Source organism: Crocuta crocuta, unplaced genomic scaffold, assembly GCF_008692635.1.
Source record: "Crocuta crocuta isolate KB4526 unplaced genomic scaffold, BGI_CrCroc_1.0 scaffold318, whole genome shotgun sequence".
In the NCBI taxonomy this organism is placed as follows: Eukaryota; Metazoa; Chordata; class Mammalia; order Carnivora; family Hyaenidae; genus Crocuta; species Crocuta crocuta.
The window spans coordinates 3,014,084-3,030,849 of record NW_027531425.1 but is presented as its reverse complement, the minus strand read 5'-3'; the positions used below and the strand labels follow the sequence as shown (position 1 = coordinate 3,030,849).

The 16,766-nt window shown below is 40.9% G+C and overlaps 1 pseudogene; it reads right to left on the bottom strand.

Annotated features, from left to right (window-relative positions):
* Window positions 1-10,803: 10,803 nt before the first annotated feature.
* LOC144238302 (large ribosomal subunit protein uL6 pseudogene) lies at window positions 10,804-11,379 on the bottom strand (annotated as a pseudogene).
* Window positions 11,380-16,766: the final 5,387 nt, after the last annotated feature.

The following is a 16,766-nucleotide window of genomic DNA, read 5'->3' as shown; positions in this document are numbered from 1 at the left end:
GGCTGGGGAGGTTGGTAGCCAAGAGCTTGACTTCTGACCTCTGACAACCTCAACCCTCTCCCTCCCCCACACTTGCTAACTTCAGTGAAGTCATAGATGCATAGATGATCGGAGCTGGGAAGAATCTTAGACCAACTGTCTCATTTTAAAGAGGAGAAACTGAGAAGTTGAGAGAAGGAAGTGACTTGCTTAAGGGGACAGATGGCAAAGTGGAGTAAGCCATATTGGACTTCAGCAGCCTGCCTGCCTTGTCTTTGAGAGCCAGGAAATATTCATTTAATATACATGTAATGTCTTCTATGTATAATCCCTTTGCCTTCAGCTGAGTGATCACCTAGATGTATACACACACACATGCATGCACACGCGCACACACGTACACACACACGTACACACACATTGTCCAGAGCCTCTGTGTGTACCTTTTCTGGCTCTGACAGGTCACTGTCCCCTTCTAACCACATCAAAATTCCTGGTCCAGATTTCTACCCCTTGTGATCTTGCCTCTTGAGGTGACCAAGGGCTGATGTGATAGTGTCTGGTGGAAGACATCTAGACCCTTGACCTTTCCTCCTTCCCATACAAGGCAGGGAGCCAGGCAGAGGCCTTACGTCTGTTACGTATCCTCACCAAGCCTCAGCTTTCTCATTTGGAAAATGGGTATAATAATACATTTGGCTTAATACCTGGCACTCAGTCAGCTAATAATGTGTTAGTTACTATTTATTATAACTAGTGGGACTGTTATTATTCCTGAAAGCAGTGGTTCTCTGGGGGATTTCCCANCCACACACACACACACACACACACACACACACACACACACACGCATGCGCACACACATATACACACATGTACGTACACACACACACACACACACACACACACACAATTAGCATTCTAGGAGTCCTTGGGGAGGTTTCAGTCCCTACCCTGGCCCCATCCATTGTCAGCCAAGCCCCTGGCATTTCACGGATCTCAGCTCTGCCTGTTGCAAGTTATAAATAACCCCTGGCCATCTGTTCTATGAAACCCCAATACCGAGACCAAAAGCAGAAGCTTCCTAGATCCCTGTCTCCATCCTTCCCCATCTTCTTCTGTTTCTGGCAGGATTTTTATTTTTCTCTGCTTTAGAATTTAAAGCTCTTCCCAAGCCTCTGTGTGGACTCTCCATGATTGCAGATGTCGAGGAACTCTCTGGGGAACGGTTCTTTTGGAAGGAAATGCCCATTTAAAGAAATTGCCCAGAAGCACTGTACTCTCTCCGTTGGCCCACGGCTGGGCAAGGCTAGTGGCTTCAAGGCAGATGGAATGTGCACAGGAAACCTGAGGGGACTCTGAGGGAGGTGCCACCCACAGCAAAGGGGCTTAGAAGCAGTGGCTCTCCGAGTCCCCAGAGCTAAGCAAACCCTTAACCTTGTTGCGGGGAAGAGGTGAGACTCCTTGGACCCTTTCTTTCTTCTCATTCCTACCCACTAAAACCACATATAAGTCCTGTGTGTCCCAGCCCCTCTCAACCTGCAATAATTAGCTAGTTAAAATAACATATTAACTAAATATAACAATTAGCACATCTGGGTGGTTACATGCTATGGACTGAATATTTTCCCCACAAATTCCGATTTTGAAGCCCTAACCCTCCTTTGAGAGGGTATTTGGAGGTGGAATCTTTGGGAAACAACTGGGATTGGATGAGGTCATGAGGGTGGGGACCTAATCACCATGGGATTAGTGCCCTTATAGAAAGAGACACCGGAAAACTTATTCTCTTTCCAAGTGTACTCACTGAGGAAAGGCCATGTGAGCAGACCAAGAAGTGGAAGGCAGCCAGGAAGAGGGCCCTCACCAGAACCTGACTATGCTGGCACCCAGGTCTCGGACTTCCAGCCTCCAGAGTAGTGTTTAAGCCACCCTATCTGTGGTATTTTATTATGGCAGCCCAAGCTGACTGATACACTATATAAACATATTGGTCAGGACGTTCCCTCAGGAAGAGCATTCCAGCAGGGCCTTCCTGGAGACAGTGTCAATGACTGTGGTCTGCTTCTTAGGTGAAACCTAGTACAGGGGCTGCCATGTTTTTTCCATCACAAGCCAATTGATCTGAAATACATATGTATGTGAAATATATAAAGTTTTAAATGTTGTATCAAATTTAACAAAATGGGGGCACCTGGGTGGCTCAGTTGGTTAAGCGTCTGACTCTTGATTTCAGCTCTGGTTATGATCTCACAGTTTGTGAGATTGGGCTCTGCACTGTTAGCACAGACCCTGCTTGGGATTCTCCATCCCTCCAACCCTCCACCCACCCACCCGCCNCCCCCGACCCTCCCCTGCTTGCTCTCTCTCTCAAAAGTAAATAAACATTTGAAAATTACTAAATAGGAAGTAACATTTATAATTTATAGTGTATGTATAACAATAAAAATTCAACAAACACTCATGGTCCCGCTACCTATTTTAAGGAACAAATCCCTGATCATATCTGTCCCCTCCTTGATCTGAGGTAACCCTCATCATTAACTCTGTCCTCATGATTCCCTTGCTTCTCTTTACGGTTTTATCACATTTCTATTCTGAAATGATGTATTGTTTGATTTCATATATTTTTGAATATTTTAGCAGTGGAATCAAAGCACACATCTTTTGTGACTAGCTTCTTTCATCTGCTTTGTGTGTGTTGCCATTCTTTTTTATTTTTTTTAAATTATAGTGCAGAATTCCATTGTGCGAATTGCTTCTCAATTCTATTGCTGATGAAAAGTATCCATCATCCCAGTTTGGGAGTACTGGATGCTCGGCTGCCACGAATATTCTTCTTTTACAGAGAAGACTTGCTCTAGGGTGTATACATAGAAGTAATTGGAATTGTTGCCTCACAGAGTATATGCACCTTCATTGGATAATGTAAATCCTGCTTTCCAAGGTGACTGCGTCAATTTACTTCCACTAATAGTGATATTGTCAAACATAAAAATTTTGTTTGTTTACCTGGAGGGCATAAAATGGCATCTCGTGTGGTTAAAATTTGCATATCCCTGATGACTAATAAATTTGAGCATTTTTTCCATATATTTATTGGCCATTCATATTTCTTCATTCGTGAAATTCCTGTTCAAGTACTTTGCCCATTTTTCTATTCGATTATTTATCATTTTCATATTGATTGTAGGAGTTCTTCATGTATATGTTTTTAAAGTTTATTTATTTTGAGGGGGGGAGGGGCAGAGAGAGAGGGACAGAGAATCTGCACTATCAGCGCAGAGCTGGACCTGGGACTCGAACTCACAAACTGTGAGATCATGACCTGCACTGAAGTAGGAGGCTTAACTGACTGAACCATCCAGGTGCCCCCCCTCATATTCTTGATAGTAGTCGTTTGTCAGAGAGAAGTATTACAAATATCTTCTTTCACTCTGGTTTCCTTTTCACTCTCTTAAGATGTCTTTTCACTTACATTCCTTTAGAGTTAAGGATTTTTGTTCCTGTTTAGGAAATCTTTGCCTATTGCAAGGTCATGAAGATACTTTTTTCTGTTTTCTTCCAGAAACGCTTTTTTTTTTTTTTTTTCCCAACTTTCATATTTAGGTCTCTCTATCTGAACTGAGTTTTGTATGTGGTGTGAGGCTGTTGGTTACCCACCAGCAAAAGCTGCTCGGTGTCCCCATGGAGCAGGCCACCAGGGACACTGATGGCACTGCCATGTGGTTGATACTGACAGCCCCCACCCTTTTTTATTCCTAGCCATCTCCAGACATCTCAGCTAAGTCAACATCCCTAGCAATCTTTCTTTGTGATTTTTCGCCCCATGCCATTGCTATAGATTCTTAATTGGACGACTGAGCCCTCTGCACGCTATTTTTGTTTGTGGGTATCAGTCTGTTGTTTTTTGTGGGGGAACAAAGCCTGCTGTCCCCTACTCTGCCATCTTGCTGATGTCACTCTGAGGTTATTTTTGCTGTTTGTAAATTTTAAATCGGAAGTTATGGGTTTTTAGCACTTTAAAGATGTTATTCCATTGTCTTCTGGCTTTCATTGTTTCTGTTGAAAAGTTTGCTAATTGTATTATAGTTGTTCCTTTGCAACAATGTATCTTTTTAGTATGCTTGCTTTTAAGATTTACTCTTAGTAAAGAGTTTTTGTTTTCTCTAGTTTTACTATGATGTATTTATGAGGTCTTTTTCTCAGGGGTGATGTATATTCTTGAATCTATGGCTCCATTTCTGTTGTTGCTCTTTTGTTGTTTTTCTTCTTTTTTCCCTCTGTGTGTGTGTATGTGTTTGTGTGTGTGTGTGTGTGTGTGTTCAAGTATAATTAACATATGGTGTTATATTAGTTTCATGTGTGCAATATAGTGATTCAGCAATTCTGTGTATTACTCAGTGCTCATCATGATACATGTATTCTAAATCTATTTTTTAAATTTTTAAAAAATTTATTTCTGAGAGAGATGGAGAGAAAGAGAGAGAGAGAGAGAGAGAGCGTGAGCACAGGAGGGTCAGAGAGAGGGAGACAAAGATTCCGAAGCAGGCTCCAGGCTCTGAGCTATCTGTCAGCACAGAGCATGACTCAGGGCTCGAACCCACAAACCGTGAGATCATGACCTGAGCCGAAGTTGGATGCTTAACCAACTGAGCCACCCAGGAGCCCCATGATACATGTATTCTTAAGCCCCTTCACCTATTTCAACACCCCCTCCCCCTTCTTTATCATTTTGGGATATTACAGGATTTGGAATGCTTATATTTGAAGTATCTCTTCAAATATTGCATCTGTCTTATCTTTCTTTTCTTCTGGCACACCAATTACACATATGTTGGGGTTTTAACTGTATGCTATGTATCTAACATATTTTCTACCTTTTTGGGAGAGTCATTTTAATTTTAATCTGAATTTTTCTATTGATTCATATTCCAGTTTATGAATACTATAATCTGCTATTAGACCCATCAAATGAATTATTTGTTGTTAATTATGTGATTATATTTTTCAGTCCTAGGATCTCCTTTTCGAGATTGCAGCCCTCTGCTGAAATACACCATCTTTGATGTATTTTCTTGAATACATTACTCATAAATATTTTAAAGTCTGTATCTGGTAAATAAAAAAAAAATCTGAATCACCCATGGGTCTGGGTTTTCTTCTTCTTGGGGATAAGGGTCTTTTTACTTTTTCTTCTTGGCTTTCAATCTTTTGTGTTGACAATTTTTGATTGATTGTTAGATATCGTTTCTGATAAATTGTAGAAGCTCTAGATGATGTTAACTTCCTCCAGATAAGGATTTAATTTTCTTCTGGCAGGCAGATAGATTATGATCAAATTAACTTGATTCAATTGAGACTTGTCTGTTTCCATGTTACCCTTACTTCTAGGATATGGTTCTTCCACTGGCTAAATTGAAAGTCTGAGGCCCTGAACTCTACTTTGTCTTTCCTGAACCATAGCATTACCAAAATTTCTCCTTGGTTTCTTGAAGCATTGTCTCACATATGCACAATTTAGGCAAATTACTTGATGAAAAATTGTCTTTAAAATGTTGGGATTAGCTGAATACATTTCCCTTTTCTTTGGATCTTGGTCCTTCAAGTCCTGACTGCCAGTTTTATCTAAAGTTCTCAGTGTGAGGGATAATTTGATACCAATTGTGTTTTTATAGGTAGAAGCAAAAGTCCCCCCAGATTAAAAACTCAGTGAGAGCGGGGACCCCATCTATCTTGTTTTTCACTGTATCTTAGTTTCTAGAGTAATGGCCAGAATAATAGTAGGTGCTTAATAAATGGTACAGCCCAGTCCTTGGCTTCTGGTCACATTAGTGATATGATTTGCCTCCAGCATTGCAAATGAACCTCAAAATCTGGACACAGGCTGCACTTGAACTATTATGGCATCTCCTGGGATTTTAATTGGAATGGCCTCGAAGCTATCAATTAATTTTGCAGAGAATTGACATCTTTATAATTTTGTGTGTTCCAAACTATAAATAAGATGTTTTTTCATTTATTTAATTCATGAAGAAAGGCACATAATATAAGATTAACAGCATGAATTCTATAGATAAACTGCCCGGGTTCAAATCCTCGCTCGATCACTCAGTAGATTTGTGACCCTGTGATGGTTCCTAGTGTCCTTGCCTAGAAATGGGATAATTATAATAATAAAGTCTTTCTCATAGGGGCGATTATGAGGGGTTAGTAGGTTAATAATTATAAAGCATTAGAACCACTTGACATGTAATGGGTTATGCATGACTGTTTGTTACATGAAATAATAATTCCCCTTTAATGTTTTTCAATACAGTTTTCAATATTTCTTCGTAAAAATCTTACAATCTTTTATTAGATATATTCCTAGTTACTTTATATCTTGATGTTATTTTGAATGACCATGGTTTTGAAAGTTGTATTCTCTGTTTTTGCTCGTTCATGGACATAAAATTTAGTGAAATTGATTTCTAGGGTTTGTCATACAATCTTATCATCTGTGAAAAATGACAGTTTTGATTCTTACCAATTCTTGTAACTATTTTTCTCCCTTCCTTTTCTTCTTTCCTACCTTCTGTGTCTTGCTTAGAACTTCCAGGTTAATGAGAATGATAATGTATATTCTCTTCTTGTTCCTGATCTTGTAGGGAATATTTCAAAGATTCACCATTATGTATAGTGTTTCCTGTGAGTTTGTAAAGGCTATCTTTTATCAATTTCTTTCTGCTTCTAGTTTGCTAAAAGTTTTCATTAGGAACAGATATTTAATCAAATGGTGTTTGCTTTGTGTTTTTGTTTTTTTTTAGTAGTAAGGGGGATGATTTATCTTCTTTAATCTGTTAATGTGGTGAATTACATTAATTGATTTTCTTAAAAAATGGTAGAGCAGCTTACACTCCTAGAATAAACCCTTGGTCAAGATGTAGTATATTCCCGTATGTTGTTATATGTGGTTTGCTAATTTTTTGTTTAGATTTTGCATGTATATTCATGGGAAGAATGGCCTATAAAATTATGTTCTCATAGTTTTTTTTTTATCTGGTTTTGGTACCAAGGTTATGCTAGGTTTATAAACTGAGTTGGAGATGTTTCTCTTTTTTATATTTCTAGAAGAGTTTTTGTAAGATTGGAATTATTTATTTCTTGAATTTTGGTAGAACTACTGACTCAATTTTCTTATTGGTTACAAGACTATTCAGATATTTTTTCTTGAGTTAGTTTTGGTAAATTATATTTTCCTAGAAAGTTCTCCATGTCATCTAAAGTTCCAAAATTTTACACATAAAATTTCTCTTAATACCATCTTACTATCTTTTTAAAATCCTTGTAGCTCATGTAATTTTGTCCCCCTTTTCATTCTTAATTTTTTTGGTATGTTGTATCTTCTCTTTTCTACTTGACTATTCTTGCCAGAGGATGATCAGTCTTACCAGAGAATTTATCAATTTTATTAGGCTTTAAAAAAAACCCAACTTTTGGCATTATTGAATTTTTTCTATTTTATTAATTCTGGTTCTTTATTATCTTTCTTCTACTTTCTTCATGTTTAATCTATTAGTCTTTCTGAAGTCTATTCAGTTTCTGAAATTGAATGGTTAACACATTAATTTACAATCTTTTTATTTTCTAACATAAGCATTTAAGATTATGATTTCCCTCTAAAGTACCATTTCAATTATATTTAACAAATTTGACATGTAGTGGTTTTTTGTAAGCTTTTCTTAATATTTTTATTTTTTTAAATTTTTTAATATATTTTTTTATTTATTTCTAGGAGAGAGAGACAGCGTGAGCAGGCGAGGGTCAGAGAGAGAGGGAGTCACAGACTGAAACAGGCTCCAGGCTCTGAGCTGGCAGTCAGCACAGAGCCCGACGCTGGGCTCGAACCCACGAACCGCGAGATCATGACCTAAGCGAAAGTCGGACGCTTAACCGACTAAGCCACCCAGGCGCCCCTTCTTAATATTTTTAATTTCTATTATAATTTACTCTTTAATCCATTAATTATTACATATTTTTATGTGTCTTTCTTTCATGGATGATATTGTCACTAAGAATAATAATTCTAGAATGACAGGTTTTTTTATTTTTTTTTTTAGTATATTAAAAACATAAGCCTACTGTCCTCTGGCTTTCACTATTGATGAAAAAAGCAGTCAGTCTAATTGTCCTTTACTTGAAGGTTATATATCTTTTCTCTCTGACTGCTTCTAGTATATTTTCTTTCTTTTGAATTAAAAAAAATTGAAACATTCTGAAAATTTCACTGTGTTGGAGTGTAGGTGTGGATTATTTTTTATACTGTTTGTGATTAGCTGGGTTTCCCAGTTTAGTGGAGAATTATCAGTTATCTATTCTTCAGTTCCAAGAAAATTTCAGCCACCAACTCTTTAAATATTACTCTGCGCCTTTTTCTCTCATGTTTCCCAGAATTCCAATTTAATTTTTCTCTCATACTTTTCATCTCTTTGCGTCTCGGAACTGAACTATGGATACTTTCTTCAGATCTGTCTTCCAGTACAATACTTCTCACTTCAGCTTAGTCTAATTTGCTATCTAATTTGCTATAACTGCCTATCTCATTTTAGAAACATTTTTTAAAAATTGGTAAAGTGCAACACAGCTCAGAAAAGTGTGAAAAAATAAATGCACATCTTAGCAATTAATTATAAAACACGTTCCAAGTAACGATGCTACAAATAGGACATTGCCAATAGTCTAGAAGCCCCTTATTTGTCCTTTCATGCTCTGACACTTTCTTCCACCAGAGATAACCTGACTTCAATGTAATTAAAGTCTTTGCTTCTCTTTATAGTTTTATCAGCTCTGTCTGTTTTTGTCTGTTTTCTTTTAACTTAATAATGTATATATTTGAAGTCTTCTTTCATTCAATATGCCATTTGAAAGTTAATGCATGTTTGTACCTGTGGTTCATTTACTTTAACTGCTGTGAGGTAGTCTGTTGTATGAATATATTATACATTTTCATATTTTTGTTGGATATTTTATTCGATTTTGTTGGATTAGTTCTTCCCCCCTTTTGAGGAGGAACTACATTCAACAATGCTGCTCTAAATATTGTATATGTATTTGTATCTGTTTATGTCATTTTATATGTATATTGGAGCAGATGTGCATAAGTTTCTCTAGGCTATAGACTAGAAATGGAATTGCTGGGTCACAGATTATGTCTATCTTCAATTTTGCTAGGTAACTCAAAACTGTTTCCTAAAATCATTACGCTAATTTAAAAAAGCTTGTTCTTAATGTTTATTATTTATTCTTGAGAGAGAGAGACAGACACAGCATGAGCAGGGGAGGGGCAGAGAGAGAGAGGGAGACACAGAATCCAAAGCAGGCTCCAGGCTCTGAGCTGTCGGCACAGAGCCTGTTGCAGGGCTCAAACCCACGAACTGTGAGATCACAACCTGAGCTGAAGTCAGATGCCTAACCCACTGAGCCGCTCAGACGCCCCTTTCCACTAATTTTTAACTCCAGTTGTTTTATTTAGGTCATTTTTAGAACTTTTTTGGTTCTGCTTTAAATCTGCCTGATAATACACTCCCTTGCTCTTTACTCCTCTGTCAGATTTCTTCTTTTATATTTTAAGTTTGCCCCTTTACTTCTTGCATATACTATTCTGATAATTCCCAAACAGAAGCTTTGCAGGTTTGATTCTGTGATTTCAGGGCTTCTCGACCTTGACACTGTTGACATTATGGGTTAAACACTAATCCATATTGTGGAAGCTGTCTTGTGCATTATAGCATGTTCAACAGCTTCCCTGGCCTCCACACACTAGATTCCAGTAGCCCACACTTTCCCCTTTCCAGTTATGACAACCAAGAGTATCCCCTGCAGGGCAAAATTGCCCTGAACTGTGAGCCACTATGCTCTCTCTTTTTTTGCTTGTGGGACCTCACTTACGGTATCCTGTTTCTTTGTGTTCGGTGATTTGTTTTTACTATCAGCTCATAGTATCTCAGAACTATGCCTGTGGCCATTCTCCAGGCCCTGGGTTGAAGGTGTTTTCTTCCAGGACTGTTTTTCATTTGCTACTGTGAGGCACCTGAGGGCAGTACCCGCTCAAGACTGCAAGAAAGTAAATACTTGGGCCACCTAGATAACGTGGATTTGGGCAGCAAAACTGCGCAATGGCTGGCTGGCCATTAATTCTCAAGAGAGATGTTTTTCTCCCTCCTGTTCAGTGCAAGGCTTAAGGGAAGTAGATGGAGCGTGGATTTATTTTGAATCCACCCTTATAATACATTGTGCTTTGGGCTCCAGGTTTATAGGTTTTTGTTGGGGGTGCAGGCTCCTGTTAGACTCCTCACCTTTGACAAGCCTTCCAGTGCCTTGTGAGGTTTGTGAAATTTCGTAAATGCTGACATCAGTGGGCTTTCACTGGGCTCCTGCCTTCATGACTTTAGGCTTCGAAATTCACTTTTCATTCTCTTCCAGTCGGATTGATGCATTTAAAATGAGGGTTTTGGGGATGCCTGGGTGGCTCAGTTGGTTAAACGTCTGACTTCGGCTCAGGTCATGGTCTTGCAGTTCGTGAGTTCGAGCCCCACATTGGGTTCTCTGCTGTCAGCGCAGAGCCCACTTCAGATCCTCTGTCTCCCTCTGTCTGCTCCTTATGTGTGTGTACTTTCTCTCTCAAAAATAACTAAATATTAAAAAAAAATTTTTAAAGACGTGTTTTTGTTTGTGTGCGTGTTTGTTTTGGTTTAAGAAAAATCCCCAAATCAATACAGCTTTTATTCCATCTTTAAAATTTCACCTGGCATCTTGCTCTTCTGTAGCTGGACAATTTAGATCTTATTCATTAGCCTGCTGAACTGTTCCTTTTTCAGAAACATAGATACCCTCCCCATATTTTCTGATATCCTTGTTTTTAGCTACTGTGGCTTGCTGAATCAAGGTGGCTGAGTTTGATACAAGTTCAATGTCATTTCCCTCAAGAATTAACTCATCCTTCTGCAGTTGAGATACTGAATAAGCAACACCTGGCCTCCTCCGAACCCTGCGGATATATTTTTCACCCACAAAATTTCGGATCTCAACTAGGGAACCATTCTCCTGAGCAGAGAATGACATTGATGGGAAAGTGAGCGTTCCCAGACCTCATCTTGTAACAGGTATAATGCCCTTCATCATGCTCTGTACACGACGACACAGAGTGCGAATGGTAGCTGGCTCATTTCCATTTCCCCACCATTTGTCAGCTCAGAGCCTCTTCTTTTTCTTTCCGAAGAGACTGAGTTTCACATTGATGTGATTGAAGTCCCTTCGCAGGGTTCCTCTGGGGCCCTTCACAGTAATAGCGCGTCCCTTCAGAGTGATGCCGATGTTTTCTGGAATGTTGATGGTCTGATTGCTGAGAATGGCCTTCATTTTCACAGCAGATGTGGCTAAAGAGTCCAGAAAGTTTTTTAAATTATTTTGTCCAGTATTTTTAGTTGTCTTTAGTGAGAAGATCAGTCAGTAAATTCCTCTGCTATACTTTAGAACCGGAAGCCCACCACTTTTAAAAATTAATAACAATAGTGAAGCTAGCTGAACAAATGCATGGATCTTTAACAGCAACACAAACTCAGTACAAATGGAATGAACACAGTTTGTACAGAAATGCACTCCTGAGGGCCTGTGCTAGCTGTGGGTTTTGAGAGTATCGGTGGGGTCCTTGAGGACAGGTGTTTAACAAAGGGAGCAGTGGAGTGTCCTCCGGTCAGGCACGTGTCGACACAGGCCCCGGATATACATCACCAGTGACAGTTCTCAGCGTTCTTCTCCATCGTTTTATGAGAAGAAATGGACCCAAACATCTGAATGGGATGACACAACAGGTGCATTATCCAGTGTGTTCTGAGATTCTAGGAAAAGTGAGTCCACTTGGTGAGTGTAACTCACTTTCATCATAAAAGCTCTGGGGAGATAAAGCCCCACTGTCAGGGCTGCGGCTCTGTGATTTGGATCCATCCTCAAGTTTACAAAAAGTGGTCAAGAGCCACTGGCGTCAAACTGCTGGGGTCAGAGTCCCACTTAAGGTCTCCCACTTAAGTTTGCTCCTTAACCTGTCTGTGTCTCCATTTTATTATTGTGCAATGAGAGTAATACTAGAAAGTACCCCACAGATTTATTGTGAGGCAAAGGATAGTGCCTGGAACATATAAACACTTGGTAGATGTTAACTTTAAAAGGGTAAAAAATACAGAAACTTAGAGCAAAATTCATACTTATCAAAATCTGAGTATTTCTCCTAAAAGGTGATTTCATGCCCATCAGATAGCACTGCCTTTCTTTACCACTGGTGATTTCATTGTGCCCAGAGTAGTCAAGCAATAAGAAATGAGAGCAGATTCCAGTGGTCGGTTGCTGTGCCTTTGGGTCCAAGCTTAAGTTCAACACGAGCACTTCCTCCATCCAATGCATCAGCAGTGTTTTACATTCAAGATGAGAGTGTTTACAAGTCTTGTCACATCAGTAAGACGTGAGCCGCCTGAGGTCTGATGAGTTGGGTCCCTCAAAGCCTTTTAATTCTGTGGTGGGAAAGCAGTTCAGTAAATCTTTCCGACAAGTTTCCATGATGTCATCACCCAACAGCATCAACATAAACAATGTCTCCATCCTCTGCTTCCTCTTCTTCCAAACTTCGAACAAAAGTTCACAAAGAAAGAAATTCACAATTTTGGTGACTTGCTCCATGGTATCATGCTATGAGTGTGATTTGCAAAGTGCATGGTCCATACTCATCAAACAAGTGATGGATGCTGTTCAGACTTCTTTCAATGGGACTAAACTGCTGAGACCCCTCTGCCCCCAAATTTGCTTTTCTTTGCAGGAGCCATATCAGCAGTGAACTCTGTTTTTGCATGTTTATAGCCACACACACATACTCTCTCTCTTTTTTTTAAGTTTATTTATTTTGAGAGAGAGAGAGAGAGGGAGGGAGAGAGAGAGGAGGGGTAGAGAGATAGGGAGGGAGAGAATTCCAAGCAGGCTCCATGCTCAGCACAGAGCCCAATGGGGAGCTCAATCTCATGACCATGAGATCATGACCCGAGCCGAAATCAAGAGTCAGACGCTTAACCAACTGAGTCACTCAGGCACCTCTAGACACATTCTTTTTTTTTTTTTTTTTTTTTTAAACAACCTCTTCTTGGGAGGTTGAGATCTGGTTTGGCCAAAAGTCTCTGGTAGACTGCCTTTCTGGGCCACAGGACCACAAGTCTTTCCCTGGTCTCATGGAGAGAGGCAGCCTGTTAAGTGTGAATCTTGCTGTAGGTTTCTGCACGTTTTACTTGTTTCCTTTAAGTTAGCATTTGTTGGGCACTTACCCTGTGCCAGGAACTATTCTAGGTGCCTCCCATGTGATTCATTCAACTGGGATGGCAACAGGCAGCCTAAGCCACGTTTGGCTCTTCTCGGTGGGGTAGGAGCGAAACAAGACTGAGAGGCCCAAGTCACAGTCATCATCTGCCTGCAGACACGCCTTTGTCCTGCACTCGCTGACCCAGTCAATGGCTCCACTGTCCATTTAACATCTGAGGCAGGGACCTAGAAGCACCTCCCTGCCTTCCCACATCCCATCTGTCCCTGACTCCCTCCCCCTTCCCAGTCCCCCCTCACTGGCTTATCCCTACTGTGGCACATCTATCTAGAGCCATCTGTCTCCCTGTCCCCTCTTAGGACAGAGACTTGTCTTCCATCTCTGAATCCTCATGCCATTAGCAGACCCTCAAAGATGCTCGCTGCATGAATGAATAACATTCTATCGCTTCTACGTAAGAATTTCTTGAGTTAGTCCCTCTGCCCCCATCCCACTAACTGCCCCAGTTTAGGGTCCTGCTCCTTCCCATCAGAACTCTTAAAATAACCTCCTAACTGATGTTCCTTTGCTCTGCGTTGGCTTCCTCCCACCCACTCTCCTCACTGTCTCAAGGGTCATCTCTCCAAGGTACAACTCAAGAGTGTGCCACTGCTCTGATCAGACACTGCAGTGCTTCTCTTTGTCCTCGGATAAATTCAAGACCTCGTTGCACGCATCTGTTCCTCCTGAGCCCTATGCTTAGCCATGCTAAATGGTGGTGTATGTGTGCTGTGTGTATGTGTCTAGGTCCCAGTGCCTTTGCACATGTGCTTTCTACCTAGGATAGATGCTACCCCCTTTTCTCTACCTGTCAATCTCCTGCCTCTCTTTGAGCCCCAGCTTGTGAAGGCTTCTGGGACCCCATAGCCTCCAACTTCAGAGGATTAGACCTCTAGCTGAGTATATGTTGATTATCTGTTACTGCGTACGTAGCTAGCCTTCATCTCTCCCTACCCGCTAGGCCGAGTCCCTTAAAATCCTGAACGTGGTATCCCTCACTCCTCGGTAGGCTTTAAAAAATACTAGAGGGCAGCAGGAGGGGGAGTGTACATCTTCTGGGTACGGCGAAAACTGTTTTCAGACCAAAGACACTGGAGGAACAGCCTGAGCCAACATTGTGGCTGACATGACTGCTCAAGATGGTCCAACCCCCAGAACACAAGCTTTTACTCCAACCTCCCTTCCTCATCTCTTCATCCATGACCTCCTCTCTCCCTCTCTTCTTTTCTTTTATTCACTTTCCTTCCCTGCCTTCTTCCAGTTGCTATTTAGCATTAATCCTATATTACACAAAACAATATTATGGAAATGGTAATGGAAATAAGTGATAATAACAGTGCACCCACAATTCTGCTACCACAACAAATCCGGTTGTGTTCATTTGTCTGGATTCCCTTCCTGTCTTTGTATGCCCACATCATTTTGCCGAGTTGTAATCATAATGCAGTTTTAATTCCGTAGTCTACTTTTTAACTTAATATCAGAGGCATTTTCCATGCTCCTACATGGTCTTCATAATTATCATTTCAATGGCTGCATAATATTCCGTAGAACAGATACGCCAAGTTTCACTTAACTGTTTCCTTTCTGCCAGACTGCTCTGGGTTTTCCCTGTTGCAGAGAGGGCTGTAATATGCAGGTGTTTTTACTTCTCTTTCATGTTCCCCCCTGCTCACTAGCTCCTCTCTTCGCTCTCTCTTGTGTCTCCTTCTGCCTCCTTGACCACAGCTCTCTTTCTCAGAAGAGTAATTTACCCCCAAGTGGATACAGAAATCATCTTAGTGGTGTGGTTTGTCTATACAATGGAATACTACTTGCAATGAGAAAGAATGAAATCCTGCCATTTGCAACAACATGGATGGAACTGGAGGGTACTACGCTAAGTGAAATAAGTCAGTCAGAGAAAGACAGATATGTATTTTAACTCACATGTGGAATTTGAGAAACTTAACAGAGGACCATGGGGGAGGGAAGGGGAAAATAATAGTCAAACAGAGAGGGAGGCAAACCATAAAAGACTCTTAAATACAGAGAACAAACTGAGGGTTGATGGCGGGGGGCAGGGAAGAGAGGAACATGGGTGATGGGCACTGAGGAGGGCACTTGTTGGGATGAGCACTGGGTATTGTATGTAAGTGATGAATCACAGGAATCTACTCCCGAAGCCAAGAGCACACTGTATACACTGTGTGTTAGCTAAATTGACAATAAATTATATTAAAAAAAAAAAAGAAATCATCTCAGTGGAATCCAGGATTAAAAAAAATGATAACAAATTGGCTATGAAAATTCTCCTAAAGTCATTTTTGCTATTTGTGTACCCTTAAAACACTAAATGACAAACCTTCTTGCCCACAAGGGGTGGGAACATAGGATCAGGCAGGACTATGACGAGAAGGCTCAAGCCTTGGACAGGGACACAATGTTTGTCATGGAAGAAAAAGAGAGACAACCTGAATGTCTATCAGTAGGGAAACAGCCAAGTGTACCGTGATGTGTCCTACTCAGAACATTATGTAGCATTTAAAGAGATTGTTGTAGATCTATATGTACCAGCTCAGACAGATTAAACCTTTTTTTTAAGTGACTTTAGTTGCAGAATATTTGTAGTTACAATCTATGTAAAAAGTAACAGCAAAACCCAAACCCACAGGACAATACCCTAGATTTTCTGAGGATATATTACTCAAATATATGGACAGTCTGATAACAGTGGTCTCCTCTTTGTTTAGGAGAAGGGGTCTGGCTGTGGGGGACTGGTCAGAGGGAATTTGAGCCTCAACTCGAATGGTTTCATTTTTTTTGTTTTTCATCAAGGAAAATGAATTCACATCTTGCTTGAATAACAAAAAATTAATTAAATGAATGTTGCCACTGTTGTGTCTTTCTGTTTACATTGTCCACTGACCAGTCCAGATTCCGGCAGCGCTGGCCATGAAGAAATGAAACATAATAGGGGAATGTTACTAAATATGCAAATGTCCTTTTGGGAAGCGTGGTGTTTTTGCCCGCCGCCTCCCCCAGCTGGTATGTCTGTTGTTTCAGACAGTACCGGTGGGCCCGGGGGGGGGGGGGAAGGAAACAAGACCTGCTCTTCCAGGACACAAGGATGCCCCTGATTCAGACCCTTGCCTCTCAGCCGGTCCTCCCCACCCCCATCCTGGCAGGTGGAAGCTGGGGGTTTTGAAGTTTAGTCTTTTGCACTGACTCCTGGATGGAGGACAACAGATGGGGCCACACAGCCCTGCTGCTCAGACCGAGGGGAACAGGTGGAGGCTCTGGGGCCAGAGTGTGAATGCTGGTGATTCATGAGTGGGGCAGGCAGGCGGAGTGCCCAGCTCAGGGCCGGTGACAGCTGGGCAGCACGTGGGTGGGAGAGGGAGTCAGGGCATGGGGGGCTGGGAGGGGTGGG